The sequence below is a fragment of the Saimiri boliviensis genome, chromosome 7 (assembly GCF_048565385.1).
Source record: "Saimiri boliviensis isolate mSaiBol1 chromosome 7, mSaiBol1.pri, whole genome shotgun sequence".
NCBI classification, from domain to species: domain Eukaryota; kingdom Metazoa; phylum Chordata; class Mammalia; order Primates; family Cebidae; genus Saimiri; species Saimiri boliviensis.
Genome location: NC_133455.1, coordinates 117,802,656 through 117,829,446, shown reverse-complemented (window position 1 = coordinate 117,829,446; position 26,791 = coordinate 117,802,656). Strand labels below are relative to the sequence as shown.

The following is a 26,791-nucleotide window of genomic DNA, read 5'->3' as shown; positions in this document are numbered from 1 at the left end:
TGGTGGGGGAGGAGGTCAGGAAAGTGGCAAAGGTTTGGAAAAGCTGAGAATGGAAGAGGGAGTTGACAAAGGACACATTATAGGATCCTCTTAACAGCACAGAGGGTGCTGCTATAACTGCCTATGAGAAATGTGGTGGGTAAGTGGGTATCATGAAGAGTGGCCGTCTTGCCTCTATTTTTCTTTTTCTTTTTTTTCTTTTTTTTTTTTTTTTTTTGTCTTTTTTGAGACAGAGTCTGTCTCTGTCACTCAGGCTGGAATGCAGTGGTGTGACCTCGGCTCACTGCAACCTCCAACTCCAGGATTCAACCGATTCTCATGTCTCAGCCTCCCAAGTAGCTGGGATTACAAGCACGTGCCACTTTGCCTGGCTATTTTTTTTTAATTTTTTAAATTTTTTAGTAGAGACAGGCTTTTGCCATGTTGGCTAGGCTGGTCTCAAACTCCTGGCCTCAAGTGATCCACTTGTAAATATCACATGGGATGCCTAAGAATAATTCACTATAATTAGAAAATAAGTTTACTTTGTTTCTAATCATAATTTTTTTGTTTTTTAACATCAGTTATATAAAGCCCCTATAAAGTTTATTAAAACATAAAAAATAAACACTCTATGTTAAAGTTCTTACGTTTGTCCCAAACGTAAGGATGAAAAAATATTTGCAGTAGAGGGTAACCTGGAAAAGGGAATCAGAGCCAGAGAAAACAGAGGAGGGAGTCCATTTAGGGGAGAGGATGATGGCAGCGTTAGACTACTAGTCACATCTGGCCAGACACGATGGCTCATGCCTGTAATCCCAGCACTTTGGGAAGCCAAGGCAGGTGGATCACATGGTCAGGAGTTCAAGACCAGCCTGGCCAAGATGGTGAGACCCCGTCTCTACTAAAAACTACAAAAATTAGCTGGGCAGGGTGGGCAGACACCTGTAACTCAGGAGGCTGAGGCTGGAGAATCGCTTGAACCTGGGAGGCAGAGGTTGCAGTGAGCCGAGATTACTCCACTGTATTCCATCCTAAGCAACAGAGTAAAACTCTAAAAAAAAATAAATAAAAAATAAAATAAAATAAAATAAAATAAAAATATGTGTGTGTGTGTGTGTGTGTGTGTGTGTGTGTGTGTGTGTGTGTGTTACAATGGAATCAGAGTTTCCAACTATTGGAGAAGGAAGTTACAATACAACAAAGATATATTGGTGCCAATGGCAACGAAATGGTGGAGAAGGGAACTCCAGGAGTAGGGAACTCTCTTCCTTTGCAGAAACACTGGAAAAACTGGCAAAAGTGAGAGAAACAACTTTATTAGAACTCTAGAAGATAGTCAAACGTTTACAGCAACCAAGCTAATGCTTAATAAGGAGAATGGGCACTGAATCACAGTAGGAGAGGTTTGTCATGTTTTATCTTACCCTTGCCCAATCCCCTGCCCAGTGCAGCAGCAGTCTAGAAGACAGCAGCCCATGGTCCAGGTTCCCAGTTTGGGAGGTGTTAGGCCATTCTTGCATTGCTATGAAGAAATACCTGACACTGGGTAATTTACAAGAAAAGAGGTTTAATTGGCTTATAGTTTGGCGTGCTGTGTGGAAAGTATGGCACCAGCATCTGCTCCTGGGGAGGCCTCAGGAAACCTTTCACTCATCACCAAAGGTGAAGCAGGAGCAGGCACGTCACATGGTGAGAGCAGGAACAAGAGAGAGAGTGAGAGGAGGTCCCACACACTTTTAAACAGCCAGATCACATATGAACTGAGAGCAAGAGCTCGCTTATGAGGAATCTGACCCCAAGACCCAAACACCTCCCACCCAGCTCCAACTCCAACATCGGGGATTACATTGCAGCATGAGATTTGGGTGGGGACACATATCCAAACTATATCAGAAGGGAATGGAGGAAATCTTGGTCCTGAGAAATTGTGTCTGTATGTTTTAATCTGTCTGGGGGCTTCCTGAGGGGACTGATGCAGGGTACTTGCCTTTGTTTCACTTAAATCAAAACTCTCTCAATATAGAAACATTGCTGTGTGAAAGAGTTTTCTCAAAAACATTGGGCAGCCAGTGAATAAACCCCAGGTGCCTAGAGCAAAAGATAACAGTTGTGGCAAAAAATAGACTTGTAGAAAGCCTGAGAAGAAAAACCTAGGGATTGATATACTTGAGGAATAAGGGCACTGAAAAGCCCCTGGGTATATAGGGGAATCAAGAAGGCTATCATCATGTGCAGGCCAGGATACAGCCTCAGAAAAGGTCTGAGAACACCATAAGCTTCATCTCTGGCTGATCTTTAGGTTCAGCACAAGTAAGAAGTGAAGACTAAGGCAGAGTTATAAATGGTGTGGTTAGTTGGCTGGGCACAGTGGCTCACGCCTCTAATCCCAGCACTTTGGGACGCTGAGGAGGGTGGATCACAAGGTCAGGAGTTCAAGAACAGCCTGTCCAATGTGGTGAAATCCTGTCTCTACTAAAAAATACAAAAATTATCTGGGTGTGGTGGCATATACCTGTAGTCCCAGGGAGGCTGAGGCAGAAGAATCACTTGAAACCAGGAGGCAGAGGTTGCAGTGAGCTGAGATCGCGCCACTGCACTCCAGCCTGGGCGACAGAGTGAGACTCCGTCTCTAAATAAATAAATAAATGATGTGGCTGAACATTGAAGTATTGGCAGCAACACAGAGCCAATTTGCAAAGACCTCATAATACTTTTTTCTTTTTTTCCTCTAGGAATTTAAGAAAATAATAAATCATTAGCTGACTATTATGCTAAAAAAACAGAGACCATATAATTCAAAGAATTGTATAAAATACTTTAGAAAAGTCACCAAACAAACAACTAAAACCTACAGTGAGCAACAACAAATCCTGGGACCGGGAGAATTTTATTTCCAGAGTTACCACATCTTTATATTCAAAATGACTTTTCAAGAAAAAATTATGAGGCATGCAAAAAACAATGAAGTGTGCTCTGTTCATAGGGAAAAAAAAATAAACAAAAACAGTCCTAGAAGAAGCATAGGCATTGGACTTAATAGACAAAGACTTCAAATCAACTGTCTTAAATATGCTCAAAGAATGAAATGAAGCTGGCCAGAGCAGTGGCTCACACCTCTAATCCCAGCACTTTGAAAGGCTGAGGCAGGTAGATTACCTGAGTTCAAGACCAGCCTGAGCAATATGGTGAAACCCCATCTCTACTAAAAATACAAAAATTAGCCATGTGTTGTGGCATGCACCTGTAGTCCCAGCTACTCAGGAGGCTGAGACAGGAGAATTGCTTGAACCCAGGAGGCAGAGGTTGCAGTGAGCCAAGATCACGCTACTGCGCTCCAGCCTGGCAACAGAGCGAGACTCCATCAAAAAAAAAAAAAAAAAAAAAAAGAACTAAAGGAAGCCATGGACAAAGAACCAAAGGAAACCAGGAGAACAGTGTCTCAACAAATAGAAAATATCAATAAAGACAGAAAAATTATTTAGAGGAACCAAATAGAAATTCTGAAGCCAAAAAGTGTAGTAAGTGAAATAAAAAATTCACTAGAGAGCCGGGCGCGGTGGCTCAAGCCTGTAATCCCAGCACTTTGGGAGGCAGAGGCGGGTGGATCACGAGGTCGAGAGATCGAGACCATCTTGGTCAACATGGTGAAACCCCGTCTCTACTAAAAATACAAAAAACTAGCTGGGCGTGGTGGCGCGTGCCTGTAATCCCAGCTACTCAGGAGGCTGAGGCAGGAGAATTGCCTGAACCCAGGAGGCGGAGGTTGCGGTGAGCCGAGATAGCGCCATTGCACTCCAGCCTGGGTAACAAGAGCGAAACTCCGTCTTAAAAAAAAAAAAAAAAAAATTCACTAGACATATTCAACAGCAGATTTAAGCAGGCAGAAGAATCAGAAAACTGAAAATAGGTCAATTGAAATCACCCAGTCTGAGAAGCAGAAAGAAAAAAGAATGAAGAAAAGTGAACAGACACTAAGAGAATTGTGGGATGCCATCAAGTATATCAATATATGCATAATAGAAATCCCAGAAGGAGCCGGGCGCGGTGGCTCAAGCCTGTAATCCCAGCACTTTGGGAGGCCGAGGCGGGTGGATCACAAGGTCAAGAGATCGAGACCATCCTGGTCAACATGGTGAAACCCCGTCTCTACTAAAAATACAAAAAATTAGCTGGGCATGGTGGCGCGTGCCTGTAATCCCAGCTACTCAGGAGGCTGAGGCAGGAGAATTGCCTGAACCCAGGAGGCGGAGGTTGCGGTGAGCCGAGATCGCGCCATTGCACTCCAGCCTGGGTAACAAGAGAGAAACTCCGTCTCAAAAAATAATAAAAAAAAAGAAATCCCAGAAGGAGAAAGGAGGAGAAAGAATACTTGAAAAAAGAATAGTTTAAAACTTCCTAAATTTTTTTTTTTTTTTGAGACAGTCATCTCTGTCACTCAGGCTTGAGTATACTGGCATGATCTTAGCTCACTGCAACTTCCACCTTCCAGGTTCAAGCTACTATTATGCCTCAGCCTCCTGAAAGCTGGGATTACAAGTGCATGCCACCATACCTGGCTAATTTTTATATTTTAAGTAGAGACAGGGTTTCACTATGTTAGCCAGGCTGGTCTTGAACTCCTGACCTCAAGTGATCCACCTGCCTTGGCCTCCCAAATTGTTGGGGTTACATGTGTGAGCCACTGTGCCCAGTCAACTTCCTAAATTAATAAAATATATGAATATCTAAGAAGTTCAACAAACACAGGGGTTACAAATAAAGAAACAGAGAAAACTAGAATGGACCCTGTGATGTCATATTAGTAGGATATATTGGTATAAACGCTTAATTTTCAATATATGTGAATAGGTATAGAAATAAATAGACAAGGCGTGGTGGCTCACACCTGTAATCCCAGCACTTTGGGAGGCCAAGGGGGGCAGATCACCTGAGGTTGGGAGTTCGAGACCAGCCTGACCAACATGGAAAAACCCTGTTTCTATTTTAAAAAATAAAAATAATTTTAAAAAGAAATAAACATAGTTGTAAGTTGTAAGTATGTCTACGAATATGTGCATATATTTGTGTACATGTGCATACACAAATTCTAGCTCTGTCCACCAAGAAAATGTGTTAGTTAATGCCTACTAATAAGCAGGCACCAAGGCAGAATTTAATGTGTGAGAGATTTACTGGGGGAGTGTCATAGCCTCCAGCATAGTCCCCAATGATTCTCATCTCTTGGTAGTCACATTCCTGTGAAATCTCCTCCCACACTGAGTAGGACAGACCTATTACTGCAATGACAGCATATGACTTTAAGGCTAAACAATAAAATACATAGTGGTTTCTGTGTTGCTCTCTTGAAACAGTGGCTGTAGGGGGAAAATCAGCTGCCATGGCATGAGGATACTACTCAAGATGCCCTATGGAGTGGTCCACGTAGTGAGGAACTGAGACCTTATTCCAACAGCCGAGTGAGTCATCTTGGAAGCAGATCCTTGAGGCCAAAGCCAAGCCACCATATGACTGTGCTTTGGAAATTTTTTTGGAGATTTGCAACAGTTTGAAAAAACTTGAAGATAAACCGATATAGCCTAGGTATATTTTGTGCTACCTGATAGAATATAATGAGAAGAAAGCAGTTATTACTTCTATGATATTCCTCCAAAAAGTGAATCTTTCACCTGAATCTAATCACATGAAAACACCAGTAAACCCTAAATCAAGGGACAAGTTATAAAATAACTGACCTGTTGCCAGGCACAGTGGCTCACCCCTTAATCCCAGCACTTTGGGAGGCCGAGTCAGGCAGATCACGAGGTCAGGAGTTCAAGAGCAGCCTGGCCAACATGGTGAAACCCCATCTCAACTAAAAATACAAAAATTGGCCAGGCGTGGTGGCGGGGGCCTGTAATTCCATTTACTCAGGAGGCTGAGGCAGGAGAATCGCTTGAACCTGGGAGGCGGAGGTTGCAGTGAGCCAAGACAGTGCCATTGCACCCCAGCCTGGGCAACAGAGCAAGAGTCTGTCTCCAAATAAATAAATAAATAACCGACATGTCTTCTTCAAAAGTATCAGGGTCATGAAAGTTAAGGAAAGACTGGGGAATTGTTCCAGGCTGAAGTAGACTAGACAGACATAATGATTCAATGCAGTGTGTGATTCTGCACTGGATCCTGTTGTGTTGCTAGAGAACATTTTATTGAGACAATTGACAAAACTTGAGTGAGATCTGAGGATTAGATGGTGATCATGTGTCAATGTTAATTTTCTAATTTGGATGGTTGCACTGTGATTAGGTAGGAGAAGGTCTGTATTCGTAGGAAACAACATTAAAAGTATCTGGGGTACTGGAGCACCAAGTCCTCTCTCTCAAATGGTTGAGAACAAAAAGTTCTTTGCACTGCATTTAACTTTTCTTTTTGAACTTTTCAAATGTTTCGAAATAAAAAAGAAATAAAAGTACGCATGCTATTTGAAAGATAAACGTGTTATAAATATAAGGTTTTATCATTTAAATCCGGAGAGCTCTTTAACATCTTTTAACTTAATGAGTAACTACCCTCTTTCTTTTCTCCCCATCCAAGCTTAGTTTAATTCATTCACAAGACTGAATGGAATCTCAGCATTTAAATACCTAATCTCTTTCTTTCATCTTTGGCACCAAGAAACTGGATTTCCCCACTTGTATGAGTCACCTGATAACAAATTTCCCAGCTTAAAAAGTTTTAAAGTTGTACTATTAGTAAAGCAACACTGTTAATTGTGTCTCAGATTCAAGGATTTATAGTAACAATGTGTTTTAGCATGCATATTCTTTCTTTTTCAACATACACGTTTTTCTTTGATGGTATAAAAAGTCTTTCAGGCCGGGCGCGGTGGCTCAAGCCTGTAATCCCAGCACTTTGGGAGGCAGAGGCGGGTGGATCACGAGGTCAAGAGATCGAGACCATCCTGGTCAACATGGTGAAACCCCGTCTCTACTAAAAATACAAAAAAGTAGCTGGGCATGGTGGTGTGTGCCTGTAATCCCAGCTACTCAGGAGGCTGAGGCAGGAGAATTGCCTGAACCCAGGAGGCGGAGGTTGCGGTGAGCCGAGATCGCGCCATTGCACTCCAGCCTGGGCAACAAGAGCGAAACTCCGTCTCAAAAAAAAAAAAAAGTCTTTCTGATGTTGAAGAGTTTTAACGCAGTTATGCCATGAAGAAACCACCCCTCTGCTCCTCACTCCCAGAAAATCACACAGCTTGATATGTTTTTAGCCTTCATTTGAATTGTAAAACACTGAATTCTCAGTCTGCCCTCCCCTAACAAAAAAGAAAAGAAATGAAAGAAATATGCCATTGCTATTTTGGTAGCATTCGTCCAGATAAATAAAACACGATCCTGATCCCACCTTGCCTGTCCTTGCCATTTCTGAGAGTGAAGATAGAGAACACTGCAGTCAGGGGAGAAAACATGTTTTTTTCTTCACTATCAGAATCTGTTCCACTGGGAGGCGAAGTATATAAACCCAATTTTTGCCTTGGAGATAAAGAGAAAAAAATCAGTTCTCCTAAGATTTACTTTACGTGAAAGCACTTAAGCAGATTCCCTAGACCTGTGATTCTGAGATGTTGCACTCCCCAGCCACCTGACTTTAGGCAAAGTCCAGAGACATTTTAGGTTGCTGGAACTGGGGAGTGGGAGATGCTACTGGCATCTTGTGGGTAGAGGGCAGGGACGTTGCTAAGCATCCTACAGCAGACTAAATGGTCCTCACAAGAGAGTTGGCCAGGTGCAATGGCTCATGCCTGTAATCCCAGTGCTTTGGGAGGTGGAGATGGGAGGATCTCTTGAGCCCAGGGGTTTGAGACCAGGCCGAGAAACAGTGAGACCTCATCTCTACAAAAATAAAAATAAAAATTGGGCCGGGGGAGGTGGCTCTTGCCTGTAATCCCAGCACTTTGGGAGGCCAAGGCGGGCAGATCACGAGGTCAGGAGATTGGGACCATCCTGGCTAACATGGTGAAACCCTGTCTCTACTAAAAATACAAAAAATTAGCCAGGCATGGTGGCATGCGCTTGAAATCCCAGCTACTTGGGAGGCTGAGGTAAGAGAACCGCTTGAACCTGGGAGACCAAGGTTGCAGTGAGATGAGATCACACCACTGCACCCCAGCCTGGGTGACAGAGCAAGACTCAGTCTCAAAAATAAATAAGTAAATAAATAAAAATAAAAATAAAAAATTAGCTGGGTGTGGTGGTGCATGCAGATTGTCCCAACTATTCAGGAAGCTGAGGCAGGAGGATCACTTAAGCCTAGGAGGTCAAGGCTGCAGTGAGATATAATCGCACCACTGTGCTCCAGGCTGGGTGACAGAGCAAGACTCTTGTCTTTAAAAAAAGACAAAAGGCCTGGCTCAGTGGCTCACCTCTGTAATTCCAGCACTTTGAGAGGCTGAGGCAGGAGGATCACTTGAGCTCAGGAACTAAAACCAAGTGGGCAACATAGCAAAACATCGTCTCTACAAAAAAATTTTAAAGCTGGTGGGGCTACTCAGCTGTAGTCCCAGATACGCAGGAGGCGGATGCAGGAGGATCATTTGAGCCCAGGAGGTGGAGGCTGCAGTGAGCTGTGATTGTGCCACTGCACTTGAGCCTGGGTGACAGAGGGAGACCCTGCCCCCCACCCCTGAAAAAAAGACCAGGGACAGTGGCTCACGCCTGTAATCCCAGCACTTTGGGAGCCTGAGGAGGGTGGATCCCTTGACCCCAGGAGGTCAAGGCGGTGATGTGATTGTGCCACTGCACAATCACAGCCTGGACGACAAGAATAAGACCTTGACTCAAAAAAAAAAAAAAAAAAAAAGCTGTTAGTGCCAAGGTTGAGAAATCCCGTCCAAGATTAATGCAGAGTACAGAGAAGAAAGACCTGGGGAGGAGTGGGGCAGCACCAAGAAATACAAACACAAAATTCAGAGGGACACAGACCCTCGACAACAGTGATTTTCACACTGATTTATAAAGATACAGGATCTTAGGGATTAACATTCCTATTTGGTGCCCTTTTAGGATATTGCTAATAGGACTTTAAGGCCAGTTTAAGTTTTTCTACTACTACATTTTTATCGATTCATTCACCAAGCATTTCTTGAACACCTACTGTGTGCCAGAGGCTGAGAACACAAAGATGGGTGAGCCTTTCTCTTCCCTGGGGAAGCCGGGAGATTTTGGTGGTGGAAATACCTGTAAATAAAGAATTAGAATTCCAAGGGCAAGAGGTAAAGGGCAAGAAAACAAGCCGTTCTCTGCATCAAGCACACCTGCTTATCTCCCGTCGTCTTCATATCCGCTCGCACCAGTGAGTGTTACTCCCTTTTCACAACAGAAGAAAGTGTGAGATTAATAACAAGAGCAGACAAGCATGTGTCAGAGCCTGTTCTCAATGTTTTTATTTATTTATTTTCTAATTTATTTTGTTGTTGTTGTTTTGAGACCAAAGTCTCCCTCTGCTGCCCAGGCTGGAGTGCAGTCTGCTCACTGCAGCCCCCACCGCCCAGGTTCAAGCAATTATCCTGCCTCAGCCTCCCAAGTAGCTGGGATTACAGGTGTACACCAACATGCCTACCTTTTTATTTTTATTTTTATTTTTTTGAGAGAGAGTTTTGCTCTTGTTCAGGCTGGAGTGCAATCATGTAATCTCAGCTCACCACAACCTCTGCCTCCTGGGTTCAAGCAATTTTCCTGCCTCAGCCTCCTGAGTAGCTGGGATTACGGGCATGGGTTACCATGCCTGGCTGGCTAATTTTATATTTTTAGTAGAGACGGGATTTCTCCATGTTGGTCAGGCTGGTCTCAAACTCCTGATCTCATGTGATCCAGCCGCCTCGGCCTCCCAAAGTGCTGGGATTACAGGCATGAGCCACTGCATCCAGCCAATTTTTGTATTTTTAGTGGAGATGGGGTTTCACCACGTTGGTCAGGCTGGTCTTGAACTCCCCATGTCAGGTGATCCACCCACCTCAGCCTCCCAAAGTGCTGGGATTACAGGCAAGAGCCACCTCACCCAGCCCTCAGTTTTTCTTTTTATGTAACTCATTGTATTTTTTTTATTAACTCATTATACTTTCACAACTATCCTTTGAGGAGGGCTGTAATATGATCACCCTCGTTTTACATCCGTAGGTGCTGAGGGACCAGGGGTTTAGGTAACTTGTCCAAGGTCCCATAGCCAGGCTGTCTGACTCTAGAATCCATGCTTTTCACAATCCACACTGGTGCTTCTCTTACAACTCATCCAAAGAAGAAAATGGTAGATCTGGGCTTAAAAGCTGGACTGTGATCAAAAACCCAATGCTCTTCTGCTACACGATATTCTCCCCTATTCCAGAAAAGTGCCCAGCATGCTATAAGCTCACAGGTGTCTGACTGTGTCTGAAGAAGCCAAAGTCGATTTCAGTGGAAGGTAACATCTGAACTCACATTGGGTGTCTAAGGAGATATATGCCAGGGAGGAAGGTCAGACAAAGAGAGGAGGGACAAGAGCCGGTGGACAATAACAACAAATTCCACCATGGCTAGCAGTTTGTTGTGGTTGGAATATAAGCCACACAAGAGCAAAGGACTAAAGAGAACCTAGAGGCCAGGTGCGGTGGCTCACATCTATAATCCCAGCCCTTTGGAAGGCCAAGATGAAATGATCATTTGAGCCTAGGAGTTTGAGACCTGTCTGGGCAACATAAAGAGACCTCATCTCTACACACACACAAAAGAAAACATTAGCCAGGCATGGTGGTACATGTCTGTCGTCCTAGCTACTCAGGAGGCTAAAGCAGGAAGATTACTTGAGCCCGGGAGGTTGAAGCTGCAGTGAGCCATGATCATACCACTGCACTCCAGCCTGGACAACAGAGTGAGACCGTGTCCTAAAAAAAAGAAGAAACAGAAAAAAGAACCTAGAGAAGTAAATAAGGGCCAGATCAAGAAGTGTGACTTTGATTTCTAGGCAGAAGGTAATTATTAAAAGACCATAAGCAGGCCGGGCATGGTGGCTCACACCTGTAATCCCAGCACTTCGGGAGGCCAAGGCAGGTAGATCACCTGAGGTCAGGAGTTTGAGACCAGCCTGGCCAACGTGGTGAAACCCCATCTCTACTCAAAATATAAAAGTTAGCCAGGCGTGGTGGCTAACTTTTTTTTTTTTAACATTTCTGTATTGAAATAGAGGCAACAGGGCCGAGGATGGGGCGCAGGGCCAGTGGGGTGCAACCCCCTTACTGCTGTCCCTCTAGCCAAGGGGCACAGGCCAGACTTCAAAGCCCTGCTGCGTTCAGGTGAGGTATGCAGGCACGCACTGCAGGCAGGGAGAATGGGAATTTCTAGATAACTATCTTTCTGTAAGAATAATTTGCGGTTCAGGAGATGGCTCTGAGGAGCGGTTCGGGGTTGGGAGGGGATGCCAGCTCAGCTAGTGCAGCCCCCAGTGATGGGCAGGGGTGGAATCACCATCAGTGGTAATCTTAGCTACTCGGGAAGTTGAGGTGGGAGAATCAATTGAACCCAGGAGGCAGAGGTTGCAGTGAGCCAAGACTGCACCACTGCACTCAGCCTGGATGATGGATGACAGAGTGAGACTTGGTCTCAAAAAAAAAAAAAGAAGAAAGAAAGAAAGAAAGAAAAGACCATAAACAGGGTATGATCTGACTTGACATCAACTTGATATCAACCCATATTTTGGGGTCTAGAACAAATATTTCCCATTCCTTTCTGTCCGCATGCCCTGCTCTTGCTCTTTTCAATCAACTTTCACCTAGTTAAAATGTTTATTTTTCAGTTTTAATTTTAATATTTTAATTTATTTTGACAGCGAGTCTCACTCTGTTGCCCAGGCTGGAGTGCGGTGGCACAGTCTTGGTTCACTGCAACCTCTGCCTCCCAGCTTCAAGTGATTCTTGTGCCTCAGCCTCTCACGTGGCTGCGATTACAGGCGCACACCATGCCTGGCTAATTTTCATATTTTTATAGAGATGAGGTTTCACCATGTTGACCAGACTGGTCTCGAACTCCTGGCCTCAAGTGATCTGCCCGCCTCAGCCTCCCAAAATGCTGGAATTGCAGGTGTTAGCCACCACGCCTAGCCTAAATGTTTCCAGTGTGGGGAAAGAAGATGAAAAACCTGGACTGGCTTTCCCCTAGCAATTCTCAGCAGCTGTCAGCGCCACTCAAGCCTGCTGACATGCAGGAGTTATTAATCATGACGGAGTGCTGTTGAAATCAGTAAGCAATGTGATACAATTACAACCAAAATTATGCTTTCTAGATTGATGTGGTTTGAGTGACAGTGGTCTTATTAATAATACTCATATAGTGCTTTATAGTGTACCAAGCTCTTTCATATGCACTCTGTTGTTTGATCATCAAAACAAACCAAGGAGGTAGGTATTATCCCATTTCACAGATGTGGAAACTGAAGCTTCCAGAGCTTGTGTGAGTAAGTGGAAAGAATGAACACAGAACTCCAGACTTCCAGTCTCATGCTCCATCCTTGCCTTCCTGCCTTGCCTTCCTCCCTCTTTAACCATGTTTTTTCTTTTCTTTTTTGTGTTTATATATTTTAATTGTCCTGTATGAGTGGGACAGCAAAAGCCAGGAGACTTGATTTTGCCTTCCCCTGTCTTGTGTAGGGTTGGCCCACTGTGGCCCCTATGCTTGCTAATGCAGCTCCATGATGTTTTTCCAGACACTTCCTGTCACCCTTAGTAGCTCTTGATCCTGATGGATCAAGAATGTGCTTCTCAGTCGGATGAAGTGGCTCGCACCTATAATCCCAGCAATTTCGGAGGCCAAGATGGGAGGATTACTTGAGGTCAGGAATTTGAGATCAGCCTGGACAACATGGTGAAACCCTGTGTCTAGTAACACAAAAATTAGCCGGGTATGGTGGCGGGCACCTGTAATCCTAGCTACTTGGAAGGCTGAGGCAGGAGAACTGGGTGAACCTGGGAGGCAGAGGTTGCAGTGAGCTGAGATCTCGACACTACACTACAGCCTGGGTGACAGAGTGAGACTACAACTCAAAAAAAAAAAAAAAATCAACAACAACAAAGTGTGCTTCTCGTCATGGCATGTAAGACTTTCTGCAGCCTGGCTTCTATCCTACTGTGACCAACCATCCTGGTTTGCTCAGAGCTGAGAGACAGGGGACTTTCACTGTTAAAACGGGGACAGTTCTGGGCAAAGTGGAGCAGTTGGTTACCCTTGATCTCCCTCTCCAGCTGCCCAACCTGCCACTCTCAAACTCTGACTTCTGAATGTCCCAGCAATTGCTGTCCTGTTTCAACCCCCTGTCTTTCCTTACGCTATTCCTTTTACTGAAAACACATACCTGTACCTTCTCTCAGCCACTTCCTACTTTTTCTTCAAAACTATGTTCTGAAATGTACATACTGATTCCTTCCTTCCTTCCTTCCTTCCTTCCTTCCTTCCTTCCTTCCTTCCCTCCCTCCCTCCCTCCCTCCTTTCTTCCTTCCTCTCTCTCTCTCTTTCATTTTTTGAGATGGAGTCTCGCTCTTGCCCAGGTTGGAGTGCAGTGACCTGATCTCGGCTCACTACAACCTCCACGTCCTGGGTTCAAACAATTTTCTTACCTCAGCCTCCCAAGTAGCTGGGATTACAGGCGTGAGCCACCACACCAAGCTAATTTTTGTATTTAGTAGAGACAGGGTTTCACCACGTTGGCCAGGCTGGTCTCAAACTCCTGAGCTCAGGTAATCTGCCCACCTCAGCATCCCAAAGAATTACAGGTGTGAGCCACTATGCCTAGCTTGTCTCTTTCTTTTTTATAACTTTTTAAAAAATATGGAATGCATCACGAATTTGTGTATCATCCTTGTGTAGGGGCCATGTTAATCTTCTCTGTATCATTCTGATTTTAGTACATGTGCTGCCGAAGCATTTGTGTCTTTGGCTGTGTTGTGAACTGAATGTTTGTGCCCTCCAACAATTTCATGTTAAAATACTAACACCCAAGATGAGGGTAGTAGGAGTGGGGGGCCTTTTGGACATGATTAGGTCATGAGGGGGAGCCCTTACAAATGGTATTAGTGCCCTTGGGCTGGAAATAGTGGCTCACACCTGTAATCCCAGCACTTTGGGAGTCTGAGGTGGGTGGATCATGAGGTAAAGAGATTGAGACCATCCTGGCCAACATAGTGAAACCCCATCTCTACTAAAAATACAAGAATTGGCTGGGCATGGTGGCATACACCTGTAGTCCCAGCTACTTGGGAGGCTAAGGCAGGACAATCACTTGAACCCAGGAGGCAGAGGTTGCAGTGAGCCAAGATTGTGCCACTGCACTCCAGCCTGGGCCATAGACTTTGTCTCAAAAAACAAAAAGATATTAGTGCCCTTATAAGAAGAGACACAAAAGAGGTGATTTTTTTTCTCCCCCGTGTGAGGAGACAATGAGAAGATAGCCATCTGCAAACCATCTGCAAACCAGGAAGAGTGCCCTCATAAGACACCAGGTCTGTCAGTCACCTGATCTTGGACTTCCCAGTCTCCAAAACTGTGAGAAATGTATGTTTGTTGTTTAAAATGTTTATTCTTTAAGCCTCTCACTCTATGGTATTCTGTTATAGCATTCTGAATGAAAACAGACTTCTCTTCCAGAATATGTTATGCCTCTTTGTAAAGTATCTTTTTATCCCAGTCTGTTGTAGAATTCCTGGCATGTAGTAGGCAGGTAATAAAGCTATGTAAGCAGATCAAATGTTGCTAGGACTCTGTAAGAATTTTTCTCAGTTCCCTTCCACAGATCTCTTGCCAGAGAGAAAAGGTTCCCCTCAGGGCAGCAAGGTAGAAGACTCGAGAAGTGAGCAGAGTTGAGATTATAGAAGGCTTGGCCTTCCTTCCATGCTAAGGGGTGCAGACTTTTATGTTTTTGCAATGGAGAGTCATTAACAGGACAGAAAAAATAATCGGTGGCCCTTTGTCTACGAACTCAATGAGAGCCTGGGCAAGAAAATAAAGAAATGCTGTTAACCAGCCCAGCAAGAATAGCAACAAAGATCCAACACTCGAGATCTCCTAGTCTATCTAGAGTTCTATACACTCTCCTCAGGGCCAGCAGAGCCTCGGCATCTAAGTCTACCAGAGCCCACAGGTGTAAAAACAAAACGGAAAGCATTTCCTGACTCAAGAAAACAGTTTAAATTACGGAGGCACGCACACAGGTAGATACAATATGAACAATTCCCTGGCATATTTATTCTCAAACCTGAGTGTAGGTCTGAGTCACCTGCAGGGCTCTTTAACAGAGATTGCTGAGTCCCATCCTTGGAGATCTCATTCAGTAGGTCTGAGGTGTGGCCTGGGAATCTGCATGTCTAACAAGTTCCTAGGTGTTTCTGCTTTTCTGGAGACAATGCGTCTAGGACCACCATCCCATAACCCACTCCACATGTCTCTCCTCAACAGATAACTTGCCTGTCCTTCATTCAAGGCTTGCCTCTTTCCTTGCTAACAACATCCCTCATTCTCCTTTCAGGGACTCATTCTCCTCTGGACAATCTCAGATCTGTGCCATGGGTGGGGAAGACAAAATATCACTTTCCCTCATTGGAGCTACTCGTTGACCCTCACTATATTCCTCTCTTTTTCTTACAACTTCAAAAATTGTTTGTGGCAGGCATGGTGGCTCACGCCTGTAATCCCAGCACTCTGGGAGGCTGAGGCAGGCGGATCACCTGGGGTCAGGAGTTCAAGACCAGCCTGGCCAACATGGCAAAACTCCATCTCTACTAAAAATACAAAAAGCAGCCGGGCAGGGTGGCATGCATCTATAATCCCAGGTACTCTGGGGGCTGAAACAGGAGAATTGCTTGAACCCAGGAGGCAGAGACTGCAGTGAACCAAGATCATGCCGCTGCACTCAAGCCTGGGTGACAGAGCAAGACTCTGTCTCAGAAAAAAAAAAATTGTACTGACTACTTTCATTTTCTCACTATTCATTCTGTCTTTAACCTCTTGTAATCTTTCTTTTCTTCTACCACTCTGTTATTCATAAAGAGTATTTATAAGTTGGGTGTGGTGGCTCATGCCTGTAATCCCAGCACTTTGAGAGGCCAAGGCAGGTGGATCATTTGAGGTCAGGAGTTTGAGACCAGCCTGGCCAACATAGCAAAAGCTGTCTCTAATAAAAATACAAAAATTAGCCGGGTGTGGTGGCACACGCCTGTAATCCCAGCTACTCAGGAGGCTGAGGCAGGAGACTCACTGGAACCTGGGAAGTAGAAGTGCAGTGAGCTGAGATTGCACCATTGCCCTCCAGCCTGAGCAACAGAATGAGACTGTCTTTAAAAAAAAAAAATAGAAGCACAAGAAGAGATTGCCCCTCATGCCTCTGAATACAGTTTTCCTGAAGATGTCAATGGTCGGAGCTATGGCAGCCATTTTGTTAGAATGAAGGGTTACATCTGAGCACAAAGGGCAACATATTGAGGCTGCCAAAGCAGGAAGTCGAGAAGCAGCTGAGTTATCAACATCATTTTGCAACTGATTAACCAATTCCAGAATTGCCTGTCTTCAGATTTCTTGCTATGTGAAATAATAATCCCTCACTTCTTTTCTTTGAGCTGGTGCTTTTCAAACTTAGTAGGTCTGGGGTGTGGCAAACTCTGAAACTGTCAAACTCTGAAATAATGCCATGTTGCTGACCCAAGGACTACACTTTAGATAGTAGGAATCTTTTTTTTTTTTTTTTTTTTTTGAGACAGAGTTTCACTCTTGTTACCCAGGCTGGAGTGCAATGGCGCGATCTCGGCTCACCGCAGCCTCTGCCTCCCAGGTTCAGGCAATTCTCCTGCCTCAGCCTCCTGAGTAGCTGGGATTACAGGCACGCACCACCATGCCCAGCTAATTTTTTTTGTATTTTTAGTAGAGACGAGGTTTCACCATATTGACCAGGATGGTCTCGATCTCTTGACCTCGTGATCCACCCGCCTCCGCCTCCCAAAGTGCTGGGATTACAGGCTTGAGCCACCGCGCCCGGCAGGAATCTATTTTTATCAAGCATTCTGTTATTTACAGCCTAACGCATCCTGATAACACACCTCTAGAATTTATTTATTTATTTATTGAGATTGAGCTTCCCTCTTGTCACCCAGGCTGGAGTGCAATGATGCAATTTCGGCTCACTTCAACCTCTGCCTCCCGGTTTCAAGCTATTCTCATTCCTCAGTCTCCAGAGTAGCTGGGATTACAGGCACCCACAACCATGCCCTGCTAATTTTTGTGGTTTTTTTTTAGTAGAGATGGGGTTTCACCATGTTGACCCGGTTGGTCTTAAACTGCTGACCTCAGGTGATCCACCCACCTCAGCCTCCCAAAGTGCTGGGATTACAGGCATGAGGCATCACTCCTGTCTCACACCTCTAGAATCTACTTACTACTCTGTGTATCTTCTAACAAATGCAATTGCAGTGCTCCTCACAGATTCATTAAAAAACAAAACAAAACAAAACAAGCAAACAAACAAACAAAAAACCACTTAAAGCCCAATGTTAAAAAATGGAGAAAATTATTTTGTGTCCCATTAATACCCAGGATATTTTGTATCCTGAGTATATGTTACATAGAGATTGGTGGTGGTGGTGATTTTTGTAGCATTTGGGGGTTGCTATGAAAGTTGAGGGACTATTTTTTTTTCTTTTTGCTTAGGCAAACTCCTGAAAAATACTTCTCTTCCTATTTTCATGTAGAGAAACTTAATTTCTCTTTGTCTTCCCCGCCGCCCCCCTCCCCGTGGAGTTAAAAATAGTACGGATGTATTTATTTTGTGCCAATTTCCCTTATGATGTCTGTAAAATATTAACAGATACTTCAAAGTCCAAAAAGAAATGTCAGATTCTCACATTGGGGCAGGTGGAAAATAGAAGGCTCTTGATTCCTACTAACTAACTTGGCTGGGGATCACCAATGTTTTCATTGCTAACAATTGTTTTCTAATGAGAATATGAATATTTTTATTTTAATGGAAGTTTGATACCTGCAGTAAATTCATAGGCGTTAATTCATGCACTACTGTAGTGTCCTCTTCTCTGAACTCAGACAAACAGCCCATTTAACAGGATACATGTGACATAATAAAGTGACATGAAAATTAAAGTTATATCTATTTAGAACTGCAGAGAAGATTTCAGGTTGTCAGATTATATGTCACTACTAACTCTTGGTTATTGATGTTAGTGCAGTTAATTGATTTAGTGCTTCATTTAAAATACTAATTGAGCACCTCTCTGTAAACAACAGTTAGGTAATATGGGTGAATACTAAAAAGGTCACTTCGGTGATATTGGGAATACTAAAAATACATACAGAGAGAGGGAGCCTGAAGTCAGTTGCTCAGTTGCATTTAAGAGAAGTGCAGTGTAATGAAAGACATTTGATATATACACAGGAAAAACTCATTAATAATGAAAAGCACTTACGTAAGAGATTTAGGGAAGCAGAGTGCTCAGGGAATGGGGCAGTGGGAGGCAGTAAGTGCTGAGATTAGTTCCCTCAGCAGTTTGAATGATTTTATAAAGCAGTTAAGATTCCTTCACAGGAAGTTGAGGGAGGGAGAGGGTAAGTGGAGGGGCTTGGATGATCACAGTATTAAAAAAAAATGGGAAAATAGGGCCTGGTATGATGGCTCATGCCTGTAATTCCAGTACTTTGGGAGACCAAAGTGGGCGAATCATTTGAGGTCAGGGGTTCGAGACTAGCCTGGCAAACATGGTGAAACCTCATTTCTACTAAAAATTCAAAAATTTAGCCAGGCATGGTGGTGGGCGCCTGTAATCCCAGCTACTGGGAGGCTGAGGCAGGAGGATTGCTTGAACCCAGGAGGCAGAGGTTGCTGTGAGCCGAGATCATGCCACTGCACTCCAGCCTGGGCGACTGAGCGAGACTCCGTATCAAAAGAAAAAAATGAGAAAATAAAAGGAATAATATTTTATTCAAGAAGACCTAACAGCAAAGGCATGCTCATGAACCAGTGAGTAGGCCAATCGGACTAGAGCAGAGATTTCAGATGGAGAAAAGCAAGAAAATAATATTTTAGTAGTGTTGGAAAATATCTAAGATTTCATTAGCAAGTTTCCTGGAAGAGATTGAGACTGGAAGGTTAGTTTGATTTATCAGTGTCTAGTAAAGTTGAAAATACACATATCATATGTTCTACTCAATGCTTGGCAGGAAACCACATGAGCTGTCACCCTGGGTAATTGAGGACAATTCAATAAAAGAACTGTTTAACAAAATGTGGGCAGGGTTAATGGCAACCTTAAAAAGCAACAAAGGTAGCAATAGCAGGGGAGCCTGGGGGACTTCACTGCTGCCCCTAGGCCTGAAGGGGCAAAGAGAAGGAATGGTGATCAGAGCTGCAGAACACAGGAAGAATAGCAGGGGCAGTAGGAGAGCTCCTCGGTGAAGGAATGCAGCCAACCCACAGAGGCCCAGCAGGACGGGAGCCGGGAGAATAAATGCCCAGATCACACTCTCCTCCCACCCTCTGCTTTCCTGCTGGCATCTTCCAGCGGCCAAATCCAACAAAAAGTCAGAGAGAAAGGAAATTTATTGCTAGCAGGTCATAAAGGTCAGTTTCCTGGGGCCAGAGCAGGGAGGAAGAGAGAGTGGATCAGAGGAAAACATCCGGTATACCACGTGACCCACAATTCTGTTATAACAGGACCCCAGCACTTACCCAAAGGTAGTTGTTGGGTGAAGGTTTCTGCACTATAGTCCCATCTGGGTTGCCAGAACTATGTTACAGGGAAAGGGACCCGATCCAGACCCAACAGGGTTCTTGGATCTCGTGCAATTAAGAATTCAGGCCGAGTTCGCAGTGCAAAGTGAAAGCAAGTTTATTAAGAAAGCAAAGGAATAGGGCAGGGCGCGGTGGCTCAAGCCTGTAATCCCAGCACTTTGGGAGGCCGAGGCAGGTGGATCATGAGGTCAAGAAATCGAGACCAACCTGGTCAACACGGTGAAACCCCGTCTCTACTAAAAATACAGAAAATTAGCTGGGCATGGTGGTGCGTGCCTGTAATCCCAGCTATTTAGGAGGCTGAGGCAGGAGAATTGCCTGAACCCAGGAGGCGGAGGTTGCGGTGAGCCGAGATCGCGCTATTGCACTCCAGCCTGGGTAACAAGAGCGAAACTCCGTCTCAAAAAAAAAAAAAAAAAAAAGGAATAAAAGAATGACTGCTCCATAGACAGAGCAGGGCTGAGGGCTGCTGGTCGCCCATTTTTATAGTTATTTTTGGTTGCCAATCTTTAAGGTTATTTTTTGATGATATGCTAAACAAGTGGATTATTCATGCCTCCCGTTTCCGTTTTTAGACTATATAGCCTAACTTCCTGATGTTGCCATGGCATTTGTAAACTGTCGTGGTCCTGGTAGGACTGTAGCGGTGAGGACGAGCAGAGATCACTCTCATCACCATTTTGGTTTTAGTGGGTTTTGGATGGCTCCTTTACTGCAAGCTGTTTGTTTTTTTTTTTTTTTTTTTTTTTTTTTTTTTTAGGTGAAGTTTGAACGCTTTTGTTGTGGGGTTGTGGGTAGATCACTTGAGGCCAGGAGTTTGAGACCAGCCTGGCCTATTTTTCTGTCATCAAAAAAAAAAAAAAAAAGCAGAAAAGGTTTACTACACCCTAGAAGAGGGTTTCTTAACTTAGGCACTACTGTCATTTGGAGCTACATAATATTTTGTTGTGAGGATTTTGTTGTAAAGGGCTGCCCTGTACGTTACAGAATGTTGGTAGAAACCCTAGTCTCTACTCTATATACCTCCTGGTCATGCCAAGCAAAAATATCTTTGGACCTTGCCAAATATTCCCTGGGGAGCAAAAATTTCCCATTTCGGAAGCACTGCTCTAGAAAGGGGTTGGAGCTGCCTTTCTGCCTCTCACTTCTGTTCTTTTGCTCATGTGATTGACAGATTTTTCTTTTCTTTTCTTTTCTTTTCTTTTCTTTTCTTTTTTTTTTTTTTTTTTTGAGACAAAGCCTCGCCCTATCAGGCTGGAGTGCAATGGCATGATTTTGGCATGATTTTGGCTTAAACCTCCACCTCCCTGGTTCGAGCAATTCCTCTGCCTCAGCCTCCCAAGTAGCTGCGATTACAGGAGCATGCCACCACGCCCAGCTAATTTTTTTGCATTTTTAGTAGAGACGTGGTTTCACCATATTGGTCAGGCTGGTCTCAAACTCCTGACCTCGTAATTCACTCCCAACCCCTGCCTCAGCCTCCCAAAGTGCCGGAATTACAGGCATGAGCCACCGCATCTGGTCCAGAATTCTTACATTAGCCTACAATTGGGAAAAGTCATCTAACACAAAGCCTGTTTTATAATGCAGTGTTAAATATTTCATGTAATTTATTGACTACTATACTGAAAGTGGAAACAGAACAGTCATATGGATATTCAAAGTATGAATTCTAGTGAATGTGAATCACTTTTGCATCATTGTAAAGTGAAAAAAAAATTGTAAGTCGGGGACCATCTGTACTTTTCTCCACTTCTCTCTTAGGGAAACTCCTATATACTCTTCAAGATGCAAATCAAACAGGACTTCCCTATTTTTTTTTTTTTTAAAGTCTTTACATTTCCTAAGAAAATTTGGTTTCTCCATATTAAAAGTTTGTTCAGGCCAGGCATGGTGGCTCACGCCTGTAATCCCAGCACTCTAGTGAAATACCCTAGCTTGGCTGTAATGAATACATTTTAAATAATCCTGTTAACTCCATTTTGCCCACCCTGAGCTATGTTGCCCACCCTAAGCTATGTAGAGCATTCTGTTCTGAGAGCTTGTTGTCTGAGACACCTGGCATCTTTGTAATGAATTTTCTTTCTTTTTTTTTTTTGAGACAGAGTTTCGCTCTTGTTACCCAGGCTGGAGTGCAATGGCGCGATCTCGGCTCACCGCAACCTCCGCCTCCTGGGTTCAGGCAATTCTCCTGCCTCCTGAGTAGCTGGGATTACAGGCATGTGCCACCATGCCCAGCTAATTTTTTGTATTTTTAGTAGAGATGGGGTTTCACCATGTTGACCAGGATGGTCTCGAACTCTTGACCTCGTGATCCACCCGTCTCGGCCTCCCAAAGTGCTGGGATTACAAGCTTGAGCCACCGCGCCCAGCCATGTAACCAATTTTCTGAGAAACAGGGCCCACTGGCCTATACATCCTGTACTTGGCAAAACTGTGTATCTGCTTACCCCACATCCTGAGTAAAAAAACAACTTTAAGTAGAACTTTTTTTTGTTAGGCACCCCCCTTCCCCTAACCTGCTCCTTCTGCTTCTGTAATAATCTGCTTACCAACCCCTGACCCTAAACTCGTAGAAAAATGTTGACCACCCTTTGTTTGTGGCCGAGAGGTTTGAGTTCTAGCTGACTCTCAGATGTCGGCATTAAAAGGAGACTCTCAACAAATTCAGAGCGTGGCGCTTCTGTTTAAACTCACTCAGGTATAACATTTGGAGGCCCCAGCGAGATATATCACCACCAGGCACAGACCAAGCTCGCTCCGGACCTCCTTGGATGAACGGTGAACTATAGGGGAGGCGCCCCCTGAGACATTCCAGGGCCCTGTAGGTCACCGTCTCCGCAGAGGAACAGACTGACCACCGCCGCTGCCACCCACAAAATTTGGCCCAGAGTCCATTGTCTCAGGTCCCGGGAAGATAAGTCAGATCTGACTCTGCTCTGTCTGGTTTCTGGTTTCTGGAAGGGACACGCCCTGACGAGGGCACCCCTTCATTGATCCTCTTCAAAATCCAGGATGCTGGAGGACAGAACCATGGGTCACTGAATTTGTCTGGTTAATGACAAGTGTATTAGCCTCTGAATAAATGTGTGCGCACATGTGTGAGTGCGTGGGGACCTTAGAGGCTGACGTCTGAGGATCCAGTCCTTTGTTTGTCCTTGAAACTGCCATGATCATTTATCTACCTCAGTGCCTGATCTACCTCAGTTTCAGTTGTCCCGTTTTGTTCCTAACATCTGGATGTGTAGGTCTCGTGTCTGTTGTCCTGTTTGTCTCTAGCGTTTGAATTTGTATGTCCCATCGCCCTTATTGCCCAAGACGATTGGGTGAAAACTTTCTCAAGGTCCTAAGTGCAGACTTCCTATCTCAGGGAGCCAAATCCCTCATTAGCTGTTTGGGTTGGCCATCTCAGTCCTGTCTTTTCTGTCAAAAAAACAGATCAGGTGTTGTTACAGAAAAACTGTGCTAAACATCCACCAGTCTGTAGTTTCTGGCACCATAAAGGTTGTGGGTGCCTAGACTGCCACACCCCGTGCCCCAATGACTGGTCTGACCCCTCCTTGGCTGAGCCAGACTTCTCCTTTGCTCCGACCCTCAGCCTCCTGCTCCCTTCGGATTCCCCTCAGTCTCCTCATCCTTGTCTCCTGTGGCCTCTCCGCCTATTGCCTCCCGACTGCGGCCTCGGCCGGAGGAGGCTGCCCCACACCTCCCGTTAAGGTAGGCACCACCCCCCACAAGGCAGTGAGCGAGCTGTCCCGTTTTTGGTGTATGTCCCATTTCCCACCTCTTACTTATGTAATTGGAAAGCTCAGAACCCGCTGTTTTCCGAAAAACCCCGGCCTCTGACCTCTCTGGTGGAGTCCATACTTCAGACTCATTGTCCTACCTGGGACGACTGTCAGCAAATCCTCCTCACCGTTTTTACTGCGGAGGAGAGGGAGCGTATCCACAGAGAAGCAAGAAAGCATTTTCTCTCCTCCACTGCTCAGCCTGAAGAGGAGGCCAGAGACCGGTTGGAGGAAGTCTTCTCTACCAGCAGACCAAACTGGGAACCCAGTTCCTCCGTTGGGTGCAGGCAGGCTTTGGACACCTTTTACCAGCATCTACTCACGGGCATTAAGGGAGCTGCATGAAAACCCATGAATTTATCCAAGACCATAGAAGTGGTCCAGGGGGCTGATGAGTCTCCAGGGGCATTCTTGGAACATCTCCAGGAGGCCTTTCGAATTTATGCCCCATTTGGTCCGGCTGCTCTGGAAAATAGCCGTGCTTTAAATTTGGCTTTTGTGGCTCAGGCAGCCCCAAACATCCGGAAAAAAAATCACAAAAATTAGAAGGATTTAGTGGCATGAACATCACACCACTTTTAGAAATAGCCCAGAAAGCGTTTGATAATAGAGAAAATGCTGCTGACAGAGCTTCCAAGAGACAGGCAAAAATTTTGGTGGCTGCCCTCCAGGAGACACAGGAGAAACCCCCTTCCCAAGAAATCAACACGATACCAAGTCTCAGCAAAAAAGGCCCAAATCTGCCTCCAAAACGTATCTTATTTAGCATACGAACTCACCCAGGGAAAGCAGGCTCTTTCCAATGCTCAGAAACTGGCTATATTGCAGATCCCAACCCACGTCACACACAAAAAAACGTGTGTGGGAATTCTTAGGGGCCACAGGATACTGCCGCCTCTAAATTCTGGGGTTCACAGAAATTTCCAAGCCCCTCTACACCGCCACCAGTGGAAGTGGGAAATTGGTCCGGACCGAAACAGAAAAACAGGCCTTTCAAAACCTAAAAAAGGCTGTCACTGAAACACCGGCTTTGGCACTCCCGGATGTGTGAAAACCTTTCCACCTGTTTGTCCATGAAAGCAAGGGCATAGCCAAGGGGGTCCTCACCCAGTCTCTGGGACCATGGCGATGGCCGGTTGCCTATCTATCAAAAAGTTTGGACCCAGTGGCCTCAGGTTGGCCAGGCTCCCTACGGGCAATGGCAGCTACTGTAAACCTGGTTCGGTAAGCCAATAAGTTAACCTTGGGCCAAGAATTAGCCCTTACGGTACCCCATGCAGTGGAAATCTTGCTCAGGAGTACCTTGGAAAAATGGATGTCAAACTCAAGGATCCTACAGTACCAGAGCCTGCTACTGGAGCAGCCCAGGCTAACTATCCATCCTGCGCGGTGCTGAAATCCAGCAACTTTGCTCCCGGACCCCGACCTCTCTGCTCCCATCCATGACTGCCAAGAAATACTGGCGGTCACAGAAACCGGCAGGCCGGACTTGCAGGATGCCTCTCTAAAACAAGTGGATGCCACTTTGTTCACCTATGGAAGCAGCTTCATCAACCAGGGAGTGCACAAGGCCGGCGCAGCTGTCACAACTGAGACCGATATTATTTGGGCTCAAGCACTACTGGTTGGCACCTCCGCACAGAAGGCTGAACTGATAGCCCTTACTCCACTCGGGCCCTTCGCTGGGCCAAAGACAAGCGGGTAAACATCTACACTGACAGCCGGTATGCCTTTGCTACTGTGCATGTACACAGGGGCCATATACCAGGAAAGGGGACTACTTACTTCTAGAGGAAAAACTATCAAAAACAAAGAAGAAATTCTGGCCCTGCTCGAGGCTATGTGGCTTCCCTGTCAAGTCGCTGTGATCCATGGCAAAGGACACCAGGGAGACCAAACCACCATCACCCAGGGAAATCAAAAAGCAGACTCTGCAGCCTGAGGAGCGGCCACACTTCCTGTCACCCCACTGACTGTGCTGCCGGTCATATCCCACCCACAGCCAGATCTGCCCAGTTGCCCGACATATACTCCAGAGCAAGCATCCCCAAACTTTTTACACAGGGTGCCAGTTCACTGTCCCTCAGACCGTTGGAGGGCCACCACATACTGTGCTCCTCTAACTGATCACCAATCAAAGAGGTGCCCCTTCCTGAAGTGCGGCAGGGGGCCGGATAAATGGCCTCAGGGGGCCCCATGCGGCCCGCGGGGCCGTAGATTGGGGATGCCTGCTCCAGAGGAAGAAAGACAAGCATCGGATCTTCAGATCTTCGGGCCAACAAAAACCAAAATGGAGTTAGCAGGATTGTTTAAAATGTATTCATTACAGCCAAGCTAGGGTATTTCACTGGGAGGCCAAGGCGGGCAGATCACAAGGTCAGGAGATTGAGACCATCCTGGACAACATGGTGAAACCCCGTACTTTACTCCCTGTACTGGTTTATCTCTGATGTAGTGGAAAAAAGCCAAAACAAAGTTTGCTTACTTCTCTTAATCCTTAAAATCCTGTTACCAGCCCAACTTCGGTCTGCTTGCAAGTACACAGAAAAAAAAAAAAAAAAAAAAAAAAAAACTGACGCTGGGGTTTACAGCAAGAGGAAGTGAAGCATTTATTGCCTGGTGCCACGCAAAACGTACTGGGCGGCAAACTAACGCTGAAGACTGGAACTCCCTAATGACTTAGAAGTAAGAGTTTTTAAGAAAGCAGAAGTTGCTGAGGTGGTTCACACCTGTATTCCCAGCACTCTGGGAGGCTGAGGCAAGCAGATAATGAGGTCAAGAGATTGAGACCATCCTGGCCAACATGGTGAAACCCTGTCTCTACTAAAAATACAGAAATTAGCTGGGCATGGTTGGCCAGGCATGGTGGCTCACACCTGTAATCCCAGCACTTTGAAAGGCCGAGAAGGGCAGATCATAAGGTCAGGAGTTCATGACCAGCCTGGCCAACATGGCGAAACCTGTCTCTACTAAAAATACAAAAAATTAGCCAGGCATTGTGGCGAATGCCTGTAATCCCAGCTACTCGGGAGGCTAAGGCTGGAGAATTGCTTGAACCTGAGAGGCAGAGTTTGCAGTAAGCTAAGATCACTCCACTGCACTCTAGATGGGTGACAGAGTGAGACTGTGTCTCAAAAACAAAAATGAAAACAAAAAACTCAAGAACATACATTACGATGTTGTCTTTAGGGAAACAAAACACCTGTGACTCTAATTTTCTCAGGAGACTCTTGTTTAAGTTA

The 26,791-nt window shown here is 45.1% G+C and overlaps 1 non-coding gene across 1 annotated transcript; it reads right to left on the bottom strand.

Moving 5' to 3' along the window:
• Window positions 1-13,799: 13,799 nt before the first annotated feature.
• On the bottom strand, window positions 13,800-13,902 carry LOC120360800 (U6 spliceosomal RNA). The gene has a single exon (XR_005577219.1). It is a non-coding gene; the product is annotated as a U6 spliceosomal RNA (small nuclear RNA).
• Between the last annotated feature and the right edge of the window lie 12,889 nt (window positions 13,903-26,791).